Here is a 17,281-nt window from a genome sequence, read left to right as displayed (position 1 = left end):
AATCGTAACAATAGACCACAAGATTTCATATTTCAATACACATCCCATACATAGAGATAAAAATCATTCATATGGTGAACACCTGGTAACCGACAATAACAAGATGCATATATAAGAATATCCCCATCATTCCGGGACACCCTTCGGATATGATATAAATTTCGAAGTACTAAAGCATCCGGTACTTTGGATGGGGTTTGTTAGGCCCAATAGATCTATCTTTAGGATTCGCGTCAATTAGGGTGTCTGTTCCCTAATTCTTAGATTACCAGACTTAATAAAAAGGGGCATATTCGATTTCGATAATTCAACCATAGAATGTAGTTTCACGTACTTGTGTCTATTTTGTAAATCATTTATAAAACCTGCATGTATTCTCATCCCAAAAATATTAGATTTTAAAAGTGGGACTATAACTCACTTTCACAGATTTTTACTTCGTCGGGAAGTAAGACTTGGCCACTGGTTGATTCACAAACCTATAACAATATATACATATATATCAAAGTATGTTCAAAATATATTTACAACACTTTTAATATATTTTGATGTTTTAAGTTTATTAAGTCAGCTGTCCTCGTTAGTAACCTACAACTAGTTGTCCACAGTTAGATGTACAGAAATAAATCGATAAATATTATCTTGAATCAATCCACGACCCAGTGTATACGTATCTCAGTATTGATCACAACTCAAACTATATATATTTTGGAATCAACCTCAACCCTGTATAGCTAACTCCAACATTCACATATAGAGTGTCTATGGTTGTTCCGAAATATATGTAGATGTGTCGACATGATAGGTCGAAACATTGTATACGTGTCTATGGTATCTCAAGATTATATAATATATAATACAAGTTGATTAAGTTATGGTTGGAATAGATTTGCTACCAATTTTCACGTAGCTAAAATGAGAAAAATTATCCAATCTTGTTTTACCCATAACTTCTTCATTTTAAATCCGTTTTGAGTGAATCAAATTGCTATGGTTTCATATTGAACTCTATTTTATGAATCTAAACAAAAAAAGTATAGGTTTCTAGTCGGAAAAATAAGTTACAAGTCGTTTTTGTAAAGGTAGTCAATTCAGTCGAAAGAACGACGTCTAGATGACCATTTTAGAAAACATACTTCCACTTTGAATTTAACCATAATTTTTGGATATAGTTTCATGTTCATAATAAAAATCATTTTCTCAAAATAACAACTGTTAAATCAAAGTTTATCATAGTTTTTAATTAACTAACCCAAAACAGCCCGCGGTGTTACTACGACGGCGTAAATCCGGTTTTACGGTGTTTTTCGTGTTTTCCAGGTTTTAAATCATTAAGTTAGCATATCATATAGATATAGAACATGTGTTTAGTTGATTTTAAAAGTCAAGTTAGAAGGATTAACTTTTGTTTGCGAACAAGTTTAGAATTAACTAAACTATGTTCTAGTGATTACAAGTTTAAACCTTCGAATAAGATAGCTTTATATGTATGAATCGAATGATGTTATGAACATCATTACTACCTTAAGTTCCTTGGATGAACCTACTGGAAAAGAGAAAAATGGATCTAGCTTCAATGGATCCTTGGATGGCTCAAAGTTCTTGAAGCAAAATCATGACACGAAAACAAGTTCAAGTAAGATCATCACTTGAAATAAGATTGTTATAGTTATAGAAATTGAACCAAAGTTTGAATATGATTATTACCTTGTATTAGAATGATAACCTACTGTAAGAAACAAAGATTTCTTGAGGTTGGATGATCACCTTACAAGATTGGAAGTGAGCTAGCAAACTTGAAAGTATTCTTGATTTTATGAAACTAGAACTTTTGGAATTTATGAAGAACACTTAGAACTTGAAGATAGAACTTGAGAGAGTTCAATTAGATGAAGAAAATTGAAGAATGAAAGTGTTTGTAGGTGTTTTTGGTCGTTGGTGTATGGATTAGATATAAAGGATATGTAATTTTGTTTTCATGTAAATAAGTCATGAATGATTACTCATATTTTTGTAATCTTATGAGATATTTCATGCTAGTTGCCAAATGATGGTTCCCACATGTGTTAGGTGACTCACATGGGCTGCTAAGAGCTGATCATTGGAGTGTATATACCAATAGTACATACATCTAAAAGCTGTGTATTGTACGAGTACGAATACGGGTGCATACGAGTAGAATTGTTGATGAAACTGAACGAGAATGTAATTGTAAGCATTTTTGTTAAGTGGAAGTATTTTGATAAGTGTATTGAAGTCTTTCAAAAGTGTATAAATACATATTAAAACACTACATGTATATACATTTTAACTGAGTCGTTAAGTCATCGTTAGTCGTTACATGTAAGTGTTGTTTTGAAACCTTTAGGTTAACGATCTTGTTAAATGTTGTTAACCCAATGTTTATAATATCAAATGAGATTTTAAATTATTATATTATCATGATATTATCATGTATGAATATCTCCTAATATGATATATATACATTAAATGTCTTTACAACGATAATCGTTACATATATGTCTCGTTTAAAAATCATTAAGTTAGTAGTCTTGTTTTTACATATGTAGTTCATTGTTAATATACTTAATGATATGTTTACTTATCATAGTATCATGTTAACTATATATATATCCATATATATGTCATCATATAGTTTTTACAAGTTTTAACGTTCGTGAATCACCGGTCAACTTGGGTGGTCAATTGTCTATATGAAACATATTTCAATTAATCAAGTCTTAACAAGTTTGATTGCTTAACATGTTGGAAACATTTAATCATGTAAATATCAATCTCAATTAATATATATAGACATGGAAAAGTTCGGGTCACTACAACAACTATTAAACAAAACGTTCCCACAAGTGACGGAGTCGGTAATTGGGGTAAGAAATGAGGTTTTTAGATTGTTACGGGACTGTTAGACATTACGTAACCCTCGTCCATTTGACGACGTTACAACACGCTGTCTTATCAACGGCCATAACGGTTATGTTCCACAAGACCAAGGATGGGAAGTAATCCTAGTAAAACCAGAATGCATGACTTGTTTCTGGACGTATGAATTACGTGTCTTTATTTCCTTTGCTGAACGACTTGTGTACTAGCTAGAATTATCTTCACAACCATCTTGTATCAAATTTATTGTGTGCTATATTTCATGCTATATGTAAAATAAGCGGTATTGTAAGTTTGTAAAATATTGTGTAAAAGTTTGAACGCGAAATATTATTATAATCAGTTTTTCATATAGAATTGTAGTAGTTGAATTGTATATTACCTACTAAGTATGAACTTAACGGGTAGGTACTACCCGAATTTAAACTTATAAAACGCTAATATGAAGAAAAAGCTTTTATAAATGAGTTCATATTATGCTACGAAATACTATTAACTACTCTTAATATTCTGTATGATTAACTTGTTCCATTTGATTATTTTGAAGAAAATGGCACCGACTACTCGACACACCGTGAATATGAATGAAGAGGAATTCCGTACTTTTCTAGCTTCAAACATAGCCGCAGTATAGGCTGCGCTACATACCAACAATAACGTTGGATCTAGCAGTACAGGAAATCGTGTAGGATGCACCTACAAAGAATTCACTGCCTGCAAACCTTTGGAATTTGATGGAACCGAAGGACCGATCGGATTGAAACGGTGGACCGAGAAGGTCGAATCGGTGTTTGCCATAAGTAAGTGTACTGAAGAGGACAAATTGAAGTACGCTACGCATACCTTCACAGGTTCTGCGTTAACATGGTGGAATACCTATCTAGAGCAAGTGGGACAAGACGATGCGTACGCACTACCGTGGTCAGCATTCAAGCACTTGATGAACGAGAAGTACCGTCCCAGAACCGAGGTCAATAAGCTCAAGACAGAACTTAGAGGGTTACGAACCCAAGGATTTGATATTACCACGTACGAAAGACGATTCACAGAATTGTGCCTATTGTGTCCGGGAGCATTCGAAGATGAGGAAGAGAAGATCGACGCGTTTGTGAAAGGATTACCGGAAAGAATCCAAGAAGATATAAGTTCACACGAGCCCGCCTCCATACAACAGGCATGTAGAATGGCTCACAAACTAGTGAACCAGATTGAAGAAAGAATTAAAGAACAGACTGCTGAAGAGGCCAATGTGAAGCAAGTCAAAAAAAGTGGGAGGAAAACGGTGATAAGAATCACCAATACAACAACAACAGCAATTACAACAATAATCGCAACAATTATCCCAACAATCGCAACATCAATCGCAACTACAACAAACGACCCAACAACAACAACAACAACAACAACAACAACAACAACAACAACAACAACAACAACAACATCAACTACAACAATCATCCCAACAACAATAATAACTGCAACAACAACAACAATCAGAAGCAGCTATACCAAAGGTGTGAAAAGTATCACTCGGGGTTCTGCACCAAATTTTGCAACAAGTGTAAAAGAAATGGTCATAGCGCGACGAAGTGTGAGGTCTATGGACCAGGGGTTAATAGAACGAAAGGAACAAATGGTGTCGGAACGAGTAATGGCGGAGCAAGTAGTGTCGGAGCAAGTTATGCCAATGTAGTTTGTTATAAATGTGGAAAACCGGGCCACATTATTAGAAATTGCCCGAACCAGGAGAACACGAATGGACAAGGCCGCGGAAGAGTTTTCAATATTAATGCGGCAGAGGCACAGGAAGACCCGGAGCTTGTTACGGGTACGTTTCTTATTGACAATAAATCTGCTTACGATTTATTTGATTCGGGTGCGGATAGTAGCTATATGAGTAGAGATTTTTGTGCTAAATTAAGTTGTCCATTGACGCCTTTGGATAGTAAATTTTTACTCGAATTAGCAAATGGTAAATTAATTTCAGCAGATAATATATGTCGGAATCGAGAAATTAAACTGCTTAGTGAAACATTTAAGATTGATTTGATACCAGTAGAGTTAGGGAGTTTTGATGTGATAATCGGTATGGACTGGTTGAAAGAAGTGAAAGCAGAGATCGTTTGTTACAAAAATGCAATTCGCATTATACGAGAAAAAGGAAAACCCTTAATGGTGTACGGAGAAAAGGGCAACATGAAGCTACATCTTATTAGTAATTTGAAGGCACAAAAACTAATAAGAAAAGGTTGCTATGCTGTTCTAGCACACGTCGAGAAAGTACAAACTGAAGAAAAGAGCATCAATGATGTTCCCATTGCAAAAGAATTTCCCGATGTATTTTCGAAAGAATTACCGGGATTACCCCCACATCGATCCGTTGAATTTCAAATAGATCTTGTACCAGGAGCTGTACCAATAGCTCGTGCTCCTTACAGACTCGCACCCAGCGAGATGAAAGAACTGCAAAGCCAATTACAAGAACTTTTAGAGCGTGGTTTCATTCGACCAAGCCTATCACCGTGGGGAGCTCCTGTTTTGTTTGTCAAGAAGAAATATGGTACATTCAGGTTGTGTATCTACTACCGAGAGTTGAACAAACTTACCATCAAGAACCGCTACCCACTACCGAGAATCGACGACTTATTTGATCAACTACAAGGCTCGTCTGTTTATTCAAAGATTGACTTACGTTCCGGGTATCATCAAATGCGGGTGAAAGAAGATGATATTCCAAAGACTGCTTTCAGAACACGTTACGGTCATTACGAGTTTATGGTCATGCCGTTTGGTTTAACTAATGCACCAACTTTGTTCATGGACCTTATGAACCGAGTGTGTGGACCATACCTTGACAAGTTTGTCATTGTTTTCATTGATGACATACTTATTTACTCAAAGAATGACCAAGAACACGGTGAACATTTGAGAAAGGTGTTAGAAGTATTGAGGAAGGAAGAATTGTACGCTAAGTTTTCAAAGTGTGCATTTTAGTTGGAAGAAGTTCAATTCCTCGGTCACATAGTGAACAAAGAAGGTATTAAGGTGGATCCGGCAAAGATAGAAACTGTTGAAAAGTGGGAAACCCCGAAAACTCCGAAATACATACGCCAGTTTTTAGGACTAGCTGGTTACTACAGAAGGTTCATCCAAGACTTTTCCAGAATAGCAAAACCCTTGACTGCATTAACGCATAAAGGGAAGAAATTTGAATGGAAGGATGAACAAGAGAAAGCGTTTCAGTTATTGAAGAAAAAGCTAACTACGGCACCTATATTGTCATTGCCTGAAGGGAATGATGATTTTGTGATTTATTGTGACGCATCAAAGCAAGGTCTCGGTTGTGTATTAATGCAACGAACGAAGGTGATTGCTTATGCGTCTAGACAATTGAAGATTCACGAACAAAATTATACGACGCATGATTTGGAATTAGGCGCGGTTGTTTTTGCATTAAAGACTTGGAGGCACTACTTATATGGGGTCAAAAGTATTATATATACCGACCACAAAAGTATTCAACACATATTTAATCAGAAACAACTGAATATGAGGCAGCATAGGTGGATTGAATTATTGAATGATTACGGCTTTGAGATTCGTTACCACCCGGGGAAGGCAAATGTGGTAGCCGATGCCTTGAGCAGGAAGGACAGAGAACCCATTCGAGTAAAATCTATGAATATAATGATTCATAATAACCTTACTACTCAAATAAAGGAGGCGCAACAAGTAGTTTTAAAAAAGGGAAATTTAAAGGATGAAATACCCAAAGGATCGGAGAAGCATCTTAATATTCGAGAAGACGGAACCCGGTATAGGGCTGAAAGGATTTGGGTACCAAAATTTGGAGATATGAGAGAAATGGTACTTAGAGAAGCTCATAAAACCAGATACTCAATACATCCTGGAACGGGGAAGATGTACAAGGATCTCAAGAAAAATTTTTGGTGGCCGGGTATGAAAGCCGATGTTGCTAAATACGTAGGAGAATGTTTGGCGTGTTCTAAGGTCAAAGCTGAGCATCAGAAACCATCAGGTCTACTTCAACAACCCGAAATCCTGGAATGGAAATGGGAAAACATTACCATGGATTTCATCACTAAATTGCCAAGGACTGCAAGTAGTTTTGATACTATTTGGGTAATAGTTGATCGTATTACCAAATCAGCACACTTCCTGCCAATAAGAGAAGATGACAAGATGGAGAAGTTAGCACGACTGTATTTGAAGGAAGTCGTCTCCAGACATTGAATACCAATCTCTATTATCTCTGATAGGGATGGCAGATTTATTTCAAGATTCTGGCAGACATTACAGCAAGCATTAGGAACTCGTCTAGACATGAGTACTGGCTGTCATCCACAAACTGATGGGCAGAACGAAAGGACGATACAAATGCTTGAAGACATGCTACGAGCATGTGTTATTGATTTCGGAAACAGTTGGGATCGACATCTACCGTTAGCAGAATTTTCCTACAACAACAGCTACCATTCAAGCATTGAGATGGCGCCGTTTGAAGCACTTTATGGTAGAAAGTGCAGGTCTTCGATTTGTTGGAGTGAAGTGGGGGATAGACAGATTACGGGTCCGGAGATTATACAAGAAACTACCGAGAAGATCATCCAAATTCAACAACGGTTGAAAACCGCCCAAAGTCGACAAAAGAGCTACGCTGACATTAAAAGAAAAGATATAGAATTTGAAATTGGAGAGATGTTCATGCTTAAAGTTGCACCTTGGAAAGTCGTTGTTCGATTTGGTAAACGAGGGAAATTAAATCCAAGGTATATTGGACCATTCAAGATTATTGATCGTGTCGGACCAGTAGCTTACCGACTTGAGTTACCTCAACAACTCGCAGCTGTACATAACACTTTCCACGTCTCGAATTTGAAGAAATATTTTGCTAAAGAAGATCACACTATTCCGTTAGATGAAATCCAAATCAACGAAAAACTTCAATTCATCGAAGAACCCGTCGAATTAATGGATCGTGAGGTTAAAAGACTTAAGCAAAACAAGATACCAATTGTTAAGGTTCGATGGAATGCTCGTAGAGGACCCGAGTTCACCTGGGAGCATGAAGATCAGATGAAGAAGAAATACCCGCATCTATTTCCAGAAGATTCGTCAACACCTTCAACAGTTTAAAATTTCGGGACGAAATTTATTTAACAGGTAGGTACTGTAGTGACCCGAACTTTTCCATGTTTATATATATTAATTGAGATTGATATTTACATGATTAAATGTTTCCAACATGTTAAGCAATCAAACTTGTTAAGACTTGATTAATTGAAATATGTTTCATATAGACAATTGACCACCCAAGTTGACCGGTGATTCACGAACGTTAAAACTTGTAAAAACTATATGATGACATATATATGGATATATATATAGTTAACATGATACTATGATAAGTAAACATATCATTAAGTATATTAACAATGAACTACATATGTAAAAACAAGACTACTAACTTAATGATTTTTAAACGAGACATATATGTAACGATTATCGTTGTAAAGACATTTAATGTATATATATCATATTAAGAGATATTCATACATGATAATATCATGATAATATAATAATTTAAAATCTCATTTGATATTATAAACATTGGGTTAACAACATTTAACAAGATCGTTAACCTAAAGGTTTCAAAACAACACTTACATGTAACGACTAACGATGACTTAACGACTTAGTTAAAATGTATATACATGTAGTGTTTTAATATGTATTTATACACTTTTGAAAGACTTCAATACACTTATCAAAATACTTCTACTTAACAAAAATGCTTACAATTACATCCTCGTTCAGTTTCATCAACAATTCTACTCGTATGCACCCGTATTCGTACTCGTACAATACACAGCTTTTAGATGTATGTACTATTGGTATATACACTTACATGTAACGACTAACGATGACTTAACGACTTAGTTAAAATGTATATACATGTAGTGTTTTAATATGTATTTATACACTTTTGAAAGACTTCAATACACTTATCAAAATACTTCTACTTAACAAAAATGCTTACAATTACATCCTCGTTCAGTTTCATCAACAATTCTACTCGTATGCACCCGTATTCGTACTCGTACAATACACAGCTTTTAGATGTATGTACTATTGGTATATACACTCCAATGATCAGCTCTTAGCAGCCCATGTGAGTCACCTAACACATGTGGGAACCATCATTTGGCAACTAGCATGAAATATCTCATAAAATTACAAAAATATGAGTAATCATTCATGACTTATTTACATGAAAATAAAATTACATATCCTTTATATCTAATCCATACACCAACGACCAAAAAACACCTACAAACACTTTCATTCTTCAATTTTCTTCATTTAATTGATCTCTCTCAAGTTCTATCTTCAAGTTCTAAGTGTTCTTCATAAATTCTACAAGTTCTAGTTACATAAAATCAAGAATACTTTCAAGTTTGCTAGCTCACTTTCAATCTTGTAAGGTGATCATCGAACCTCAAGAAATCTTTGTTTCTTACAGTAGGTTATCATTCTAATACAAGGTAATAATCATATTCAAACTTTGGTTCAATTTCTATAACTATAACAATCTTATTTCAAGTGATGATCTTACTTGAACTTGTTTTCGTGTCATGATTCTGCTTCAAGAACTTCGAGCCATCCAAGGATCCGTTGAAGCTAGATCCATTTTTCTCTTTTCCAGTAGGTTTATCCAAGGAACTTAAGGTAGTAATGATGTTCATAACATCATTCGATTCATACATATAAAGCTATCTTATTCGAAGGTTTAAACTTGTAATCACTAGAACATAGTTTAGTTAATTCTAAACTTGTTCGCAAACAAAAGTTAATCCTTCTAACTTGACTTTTAAAATCAACTAAACACATGTTCTATATCTATATTATATGCTAACTTAATGATTTAAAACCTGGAAACACGAAAAACACCCTGTAAAACCGGATTTACGCCGTCGTAGTAACACCGCGGGCTGTTTTGGGTTAGTTAATTAAAAACTATGATAAACTTTGATTTAAAAGTTGTTTTTCTGAGAAAATGATTTTTATTATGAACATGAAACTATATCCAAAAATTATGGTTAAACTCAAAGTGGAAGTATGTTTTCTAAAATGGTCATCTAGACGTCGTTCTTTCGACTGAAATGACTACCTTTACAAAAACGACTTGTAACTTATTTTTCCGACTATAAACCTATACTTATTCTGTTTAGATTCATAAAATAGAGTTCAATATGAAACCATAGCAATTTGATTCACTCAAAACGGATTTAAAATGAAGAAGTTATGGGTAAAACAAGATTGGATAATTTTTCTCATTTTAGCTACGTGAAAATTGGTAACAAATCTATTCCAACCATAACTTAATCAACTTGTATTGTATATTATGTAATCTTGAGATACCATAGACACGTATACAATGTTTCGACCTATCATGTCGACACATCTATATATATTTCGGAACAACCATAGACACTCTATATGTGAATGTTGGAGTTAGCTATACAGGGTTGAGGTTGATTCCAAAATATATATAGTTTGAGTTGTGATCAATACTGAGATACGTATACACTGGGTCGTGGATTGATTCAAGATAATATTTATCGATTTATTTCTGTACATCTAACTGTGGACAACTAGTTGTAGGTTACTAACGAGGACAGCTGACTTAATAAACTTAAAACATCAAAATATATTAAAAGTGTTGTAAATATATTTTGAACATACTTTGATATATATGTATATATTGTTATAGGTTCGTGAATCAACCAGTGGCCAAGTCTTACTTCCCGACGAAGTAAAAATCTGTGAAAGTGAGTTATAGTCCCACTTTTAAAATCTAATATTTTTGGGATGAGAATACATGCAGGTTTTATAAATGATTTACAAAATAGACACAAGTACGTGAAACTACATTCTATGGTTGAATTATCGAAATCGAATATGCCCCTTTTTATTAAGTCTGGTAATCTAAGAATTAGGGAACAGACACCCTAATTGACGCGAATCCTAAAGATAGATCTATTGGGCCTAACAAACCCCATCCAAAGTACCGGATGCTTTAGTACTTCAAAATTTATATCATATTCGAAGGGTGTCCCGGAATGATGGGGATATTCTTAAATATGCATCTTGTTAATGTCGGTTACCAGGTGTTCACCATATGAATGATTTTTATCTCTATGTATGGGATGTGTATTGAAATATGAAATCTTGTGGTCTATTGTTACGATTTGATATATATAGGTTAAACCTATAACTCACCAACATTTTTGTTGACGTTTAAAGCATGTTTATTCTCAGGTGAATACTAAGAGCTTACGCTGTTGCATACTAAAATAAGGACAAGATTTGGAGTCCATGTTTGTATGATATTGTGTAAAAACTGCATTCAAGAAACTGATTTCGATGTAACATATTTGTATTGTAAACCATTATGTAATGGTCGTGTGTAAACAGGATATTTTAGATTATTATTATTTGATAATCTACGTAAAGCTTTTTAAACCTTTATTTATGAAATAAAGGTTATGGTTTGTTTTAAAAATGAATGCAGTCTTTGAAAAATGTCTCATATAGAGGTCAAAACCTCGTAACGAAATCAATTAATCTGGAACGTTTTTAATCAATAAGAACGGGACATTTCAGTAAGTATTATTGGATACTTGTTGATTACTTGGACCTTGTTGGTTGTTGTATGGAACATTTCGGTTATAATTCTGGTTTTGATTGTAGATCGGTCTTGGCGGTTGATAATTATTCTGATAATTATTTCCAGGTCTTTGGTTTATGTATGAAACATTCTCTCTTTGTTCCATTGTTAGTACAATACTGAGACAATCTTTTGTCAAATGTGGTCCTCCACACTGCTCACAACTAATTCGTATTGAGTGGATATCTTTAGTCATCTTTTCCATTCGTCTTTCGACAGCATCTATCTTTGCAGAAATGGAATCTAAGTCATGGCTAGAATCGGCTCTAGCTGCTTTAGATGATCTAACGATATCTTTTTCTTGGTGCCACTCATGTGAGTGGGAAGCAGTGTTATCAATAATTTTATAAGCGTCAGTTGCTGTTTTCTTCATAATGGAACCACCAGCTGCTATATCGATGTCTTTTCTTGTAGTGATGTCGCATCCTTGGTAGAATATTTGTACTATTTGACAAGTGTCTAAACCATGTTGCGGACATCCTCTCAATAACTTTCCAAATCTTGTCCAAGCCTCATATAGAGTTTAATTTGGCTTTTGTGTGAACGTAACAATTTCTCCTTGAAGTCTCACGGCTTTAGATGCCGGAAAGAATTGTTTAAGAAATTTTTCAACTAAAACGTCCCATGTATCAATCGCCCCTTCTGGTAACGATTCTAACCAATCTTTGGCTTCTCCCTTTAAAGTCCAGGGAAATAACAGGAGATATATCTGTTCATCCTCCACTTCTCGGATTTTAAATAGTGTACAGATCCTATTAAAGGTACGAAGATGTTCATTTGGATCTTCCTTCGGCGCACCACTAAATTGGCATTGATTAGTTACCATGTGTAGAATTTGTCCTTTGATTTCATAATCTGGCGCATTAATGTCTGGTTGAGTAATTGCGTGACCTTGGCCAGTGCGTTTAGCTCGCATTCGGTCTTCCATACTTAGAGGTTCCAGATTTTCCATAATTGAATTTGTTGAATCTGAATCACTAGAGGATTCTGATTTAATGGTTGGTTCCTCAACAATCTCTGTTTGAATGATTGGTGGTTCCGGAGGAAAGATTAATGGTTCAGGATCTATGAATTGTCCCTGAATATTCTCCGGATTCTCAATTGTGTGGTCGGGTTCAAAAAATGGATTATCGGAAATTTGAATTGGAGTACTTGGTTGACTGGATGACAATTCTAAAGAAAAATCAACGGCAACAATATTTGCTAGATGTATTGATCGAGTTACAGGTGGTGAACGTACAAAAGGTGGTGATCGTTTTGGTCGGTGCATTCACTGAATATCCTATTAGTTATAAAAATAAGAAAAATTATATAAGTTATCAAATTAATAGACTTTTATGATTTTGTCCACGTTTCGAATAGCCAAAAGATGCAGCAGAGGGGCAAGATTCGTTTGGTCTCAATATAATTGAGTACTGTTTGGCTCCAATAACCCGGTCCACGTACAAATCCAACTATTACTACGAACCAGAAAATTTTGATGTCTATCAATTTAACCGTTTAAAATAATTTTTCGTTTAAATTTAAAGAAATTTTAGATAAGAAATAGAAAAAAAAATCTAAGTCCTAAAAACTAGAGCGTCGAGAAATAAGAAAGAAAAAGAGCGCATCGAAAAACGTTGAAAAATAAAAGGTCGAAAAATAAAAATAACGTAGCGCGTCGAAACTTAAAAAGGAACTAAAAACTAAGAATTAAAATTTACGTCTAAAGATATTAAAGCTTAGAGAAATATTATATCCCAAAACGGCAATAACTTAAAAAGGTACTAAAATATATAAAACGGCGTCGCAAAATTCTAAAGCACCTAAATCTTAATCTAAAAAAAAGCACTTAAGGGATTTTACGGCAAAGTCTAAAAATCTAAAAATCTAAAAAATAAAAATAACTATGGCAAAAACTATAACTTAAAATTAAATACGAACGAAAATTACAAATATTACGAAAAAAATAAATAAAAAGAAACAAAATATAAAAATATACTTAAAGTTGTAAAAAGTACAATTTTTATAAAAATATTATTTTTATATTATTTATTTTATAAAACTGTTAATTTTATATATTAATAAAACCAAATAAACTAAATAAAAAAAAACTAAAATAAAAATTAAATTAATACACTAACCCTAATTAGGGTTTTGATTAAATAATAATAATAATAATAATAATAATAATAATTACTCCGTAATGATGGCAGTGGAAAGTCAATTAGGGCGTGTCAGACAGGGCCATGCGATCGCATGGTCCTCACTTTAAAAATCCATGCGATCGCATGGATAAAGATTTCGGGCCAGGCTTTGGGCTGCTACAGTACGGACCTCGAGTGTTTTTATTAAATATTTTTTTTTCAGTTTTCAGTTTTATATATTTATATAATATATTTATATAAATTAAATAAAACTTATATTTTTACAAAATAAAAATAAAGAAACCTTTATAGTTTTATATATATATTTAACAAACTATTAAAATTATATAATTTTTGTTTTTCTTTTTATATTTTCGAATATTTAAAACGTATTTTTATAAAAGTAAACTAAAAATTAATAAAAATCTTTTTTTTATATATAGCGTTACGCTTCCGGCGTTTTAAGCAAGAATGTCTCCGGCAGCGGCGCCAAAAATACTTGATGTGTGCGAGGTGTACTAGGAAATAGTATTATTTTTACAAGGAAATACTATTAAATACGATACAATTTTACACAAGTGATTTATTTATATATAGAATGGATATACCTAAACCTTGCTACAACACTTATAGGCAGTGTACCTAATCTTACAGTAGTGTAGTTTTTAGTAAGTCCGGTTCGTTCCACAGGGAAAATTAAACAAGCTTAACGCTATATTTTTAAAACTATATTTGTAAAAATACAAAAATATATATAAGTAATATTATTATTATAAAGGGGGTTTTTACCGTTTAATGACCGGTTTGTCGATTTTAAAACTTTAGTTGCAATTAAAAACCTAATGTAAAATATTAAAAATAAATATAACTTAACTTTAAAGCGTAAAGTAAATAACGATAATAAAATTGCGATAAATAAAAATGCGATAAATAAAAAGTATGACAATTAAAGAGTACGATAATTAAAAGTGCAATTAAATACAATGACAATAAATAAAAGTGCGATAATTAAAAGTGCAATTAAATATAAAATAAAGGAAATTAAATATGAAATAAAGGAATTATGCTTATTTAAACTTCCGTAATCATGATGTTTGACGTGTTATTTTTAGTTTATTCCCATGGGTTAATTGTCCTTTGTCCTGGATTATTCGATATGTCCATACAGATTTGTCCATAATAGTCCATCAGTCATAAATATAAAGTGCGAGAGTCTTTGTCAAATTATTCTTATTCCCGAAGTCAAATATTCCAACTAATTGGGGATTCGAATTGTAACAAGGTTTTAATACTTTGTTTAATGAATACACTAGGTTATCGACTGCGTGTAAACCAAGGTTTTACTACTTTGTTAACAATTACACCAATTACCCTTGAATGTAATCCACCCCTGTTTCAACAAGTCTATTAACTATTAATCCAGTTCCGTGTCTGGTAAAATGAACAATTATTGGTATTTATAGATATCCCGCCCACCGTACCCAGTCAAGCGTATGTGGTTATATATAAATACGTCAAATTATAAGTCTATATATTAATTTAACGAGGTATCGTTTAGTTAATATAAAACCCATTAATAGCCCATAATCTAATTTCCACAAGTGTCATTCTTTTGTCTAAACCCCAATTATGGTACAAAGCCCAATTACCCAATTTTAATATTTTAGCCCAACATCATGATTACTTCGTCTTAAATAAGCATAATAATAACTTAGCTACGAGACATTAATTTAAAAATAACATTAACCATAACTTACAGTGATTAAAAATAGCGTAGCGTTACACGGACAGAATTTCGACTTACACCCTTACAACATTCGCTAACATACCCTTATTATTAGAATTTAAAATTAAAATTAAAATTATAATATATATATATATATATATATATATATATATATATATATATACGTATAAATGAGAAGAGAAAAGGATGATTGATATTGAACCAAAACACGCGAATTTATAGCAATGTGGGCTGTCACCTACTGCCATGCGATCGCATGGTTTTTTGCCTTCCAGGCCATGCGATCGCATGACCCCTTTTTTCAGCTCACAAGACTTTGTTTCTTTGCTTGACGACGGTTTATAATAATATATATAATATATAAATAATTTTAAGAATTATTTAAATATTATATTATATTCGTGTGCATAGTTGACTTGTAATTTTTAGTCCGTTGCGTCGAGCGTTGAGAGTTGACTTTGGTCCCGGTTCTGGATTTTCGAACGTCCTTGCGTATAATTTAATATCTTGTACTTTGCGTTTTGCGTCTTGTACTCTTGTAATTTTGAGATGTTTCTTATTAATAATTGGAACCACTTTGATTGTATTTTGTACTTTTGAGCTTTTTGGTCGTTTGCGTCTTCAATTTGTCGAATCTGTCTTTTGTCTTCACCTTTTATTATTTAAACGAATATCACTTGTAAATAGAACAATTGCAACTAAAAGCTTGTCTTTCTTGAAGGATAATGCTATGAAATATATGTTCGTTTTTAGCATTATCAATCCCATTCATCCGGGCACGACGAAAATGTATCTTGATTTAAGGAAGGAGTATTGGTGGCCGGGCATGAAACGTGATGTTGTTAAGTATGTTGAACAATGCGTCACGTGTTTGCAAGTTAAAGCCGAACACTAAAATCCGTATGGTGTGTTACAACCGTTAGAAATCCCGACATGGAAATGGGAGCACATTACCATGGATTTTATTACAAAGTTACCAAAGACGGCGAGGACCCAATTTGATTCGATTTGGGTGATAGTTGATCGACTGACGAAAAGTGCTTTGTTTCTTCCCATTCGGGAAGCGATATCGTCGGAGACTTTGGCTAAGTTGTTCATCAAGGAAGTGATATCGAGGCATGGAGTTCCTATATCTATTATTTCGGATCGAGATACTCGTTTCACATCTCGATTTTGGGAAAAGTTTCATGAAGATATGGGTACACAATTGAAATTGAGCACGGTGTATCATCCTCAAACGAACGGTCAAACCGAACGTACGAATCAAACTTTGGAGGATATGTTACGGGCGTGTATTATCGATTTCGGTGGTAGTTGGGATGAGCACTTACCTTTGGTGTAATTCTCGTACAACAATAGCTATCATGCTAGTATTGGAATGCCACCGTATGAGATGCTTTATGGACGTCGGTGTCGAACTCCTATATGTTGGGGTGAAGTGGGTCAAAGAGAAATCGGGAGTACCGATTTGGTTTTAGAGACGAATAGTAAAATTGAGATGATTCGGGCTCATTTGAAAAAGGCTCAAGATAGACAAAAGTCGTATGCCAACAAATGAAGGTGACCGATTGAGTTTCTAGAAGGCGACATGGTGATGCTTAAAGTTTCGTCATGGAAAGGCGTTATTCGGTTTGGAAAACAAAGAAAGTTAGCTCCTCAGTTTATCGGTCCTTTTAAAATTTTAGCTCGTGTTGGTGAAGTTGTGTATCGTTTGGAATTACCTGAAGAGCTTGTGGGGATCCATAATACATTTCA

Source organism: Rutidosis leptorrhynchoides, chromosome 1 (genome assembly GCF_046630445.1).
Source record: "Rutidosis leptorrhynchoides isolate AG116_Rl617_1_P2 chromosome 1, CSIRO_AGI_Rlap_v1, whole genome shotgun sequence".
NCBI lineage: Eukaryota > Viridiplantae > Streptophyta > Magnoliopsida > Asterales > Asteraceae > Rutidosis > Rutidosis leptorrhynchoides.
The sequence above is the reverse complement of the archived record's forward strand: the minus strand, read 5'-3'. Positions refer to the sequence as shown.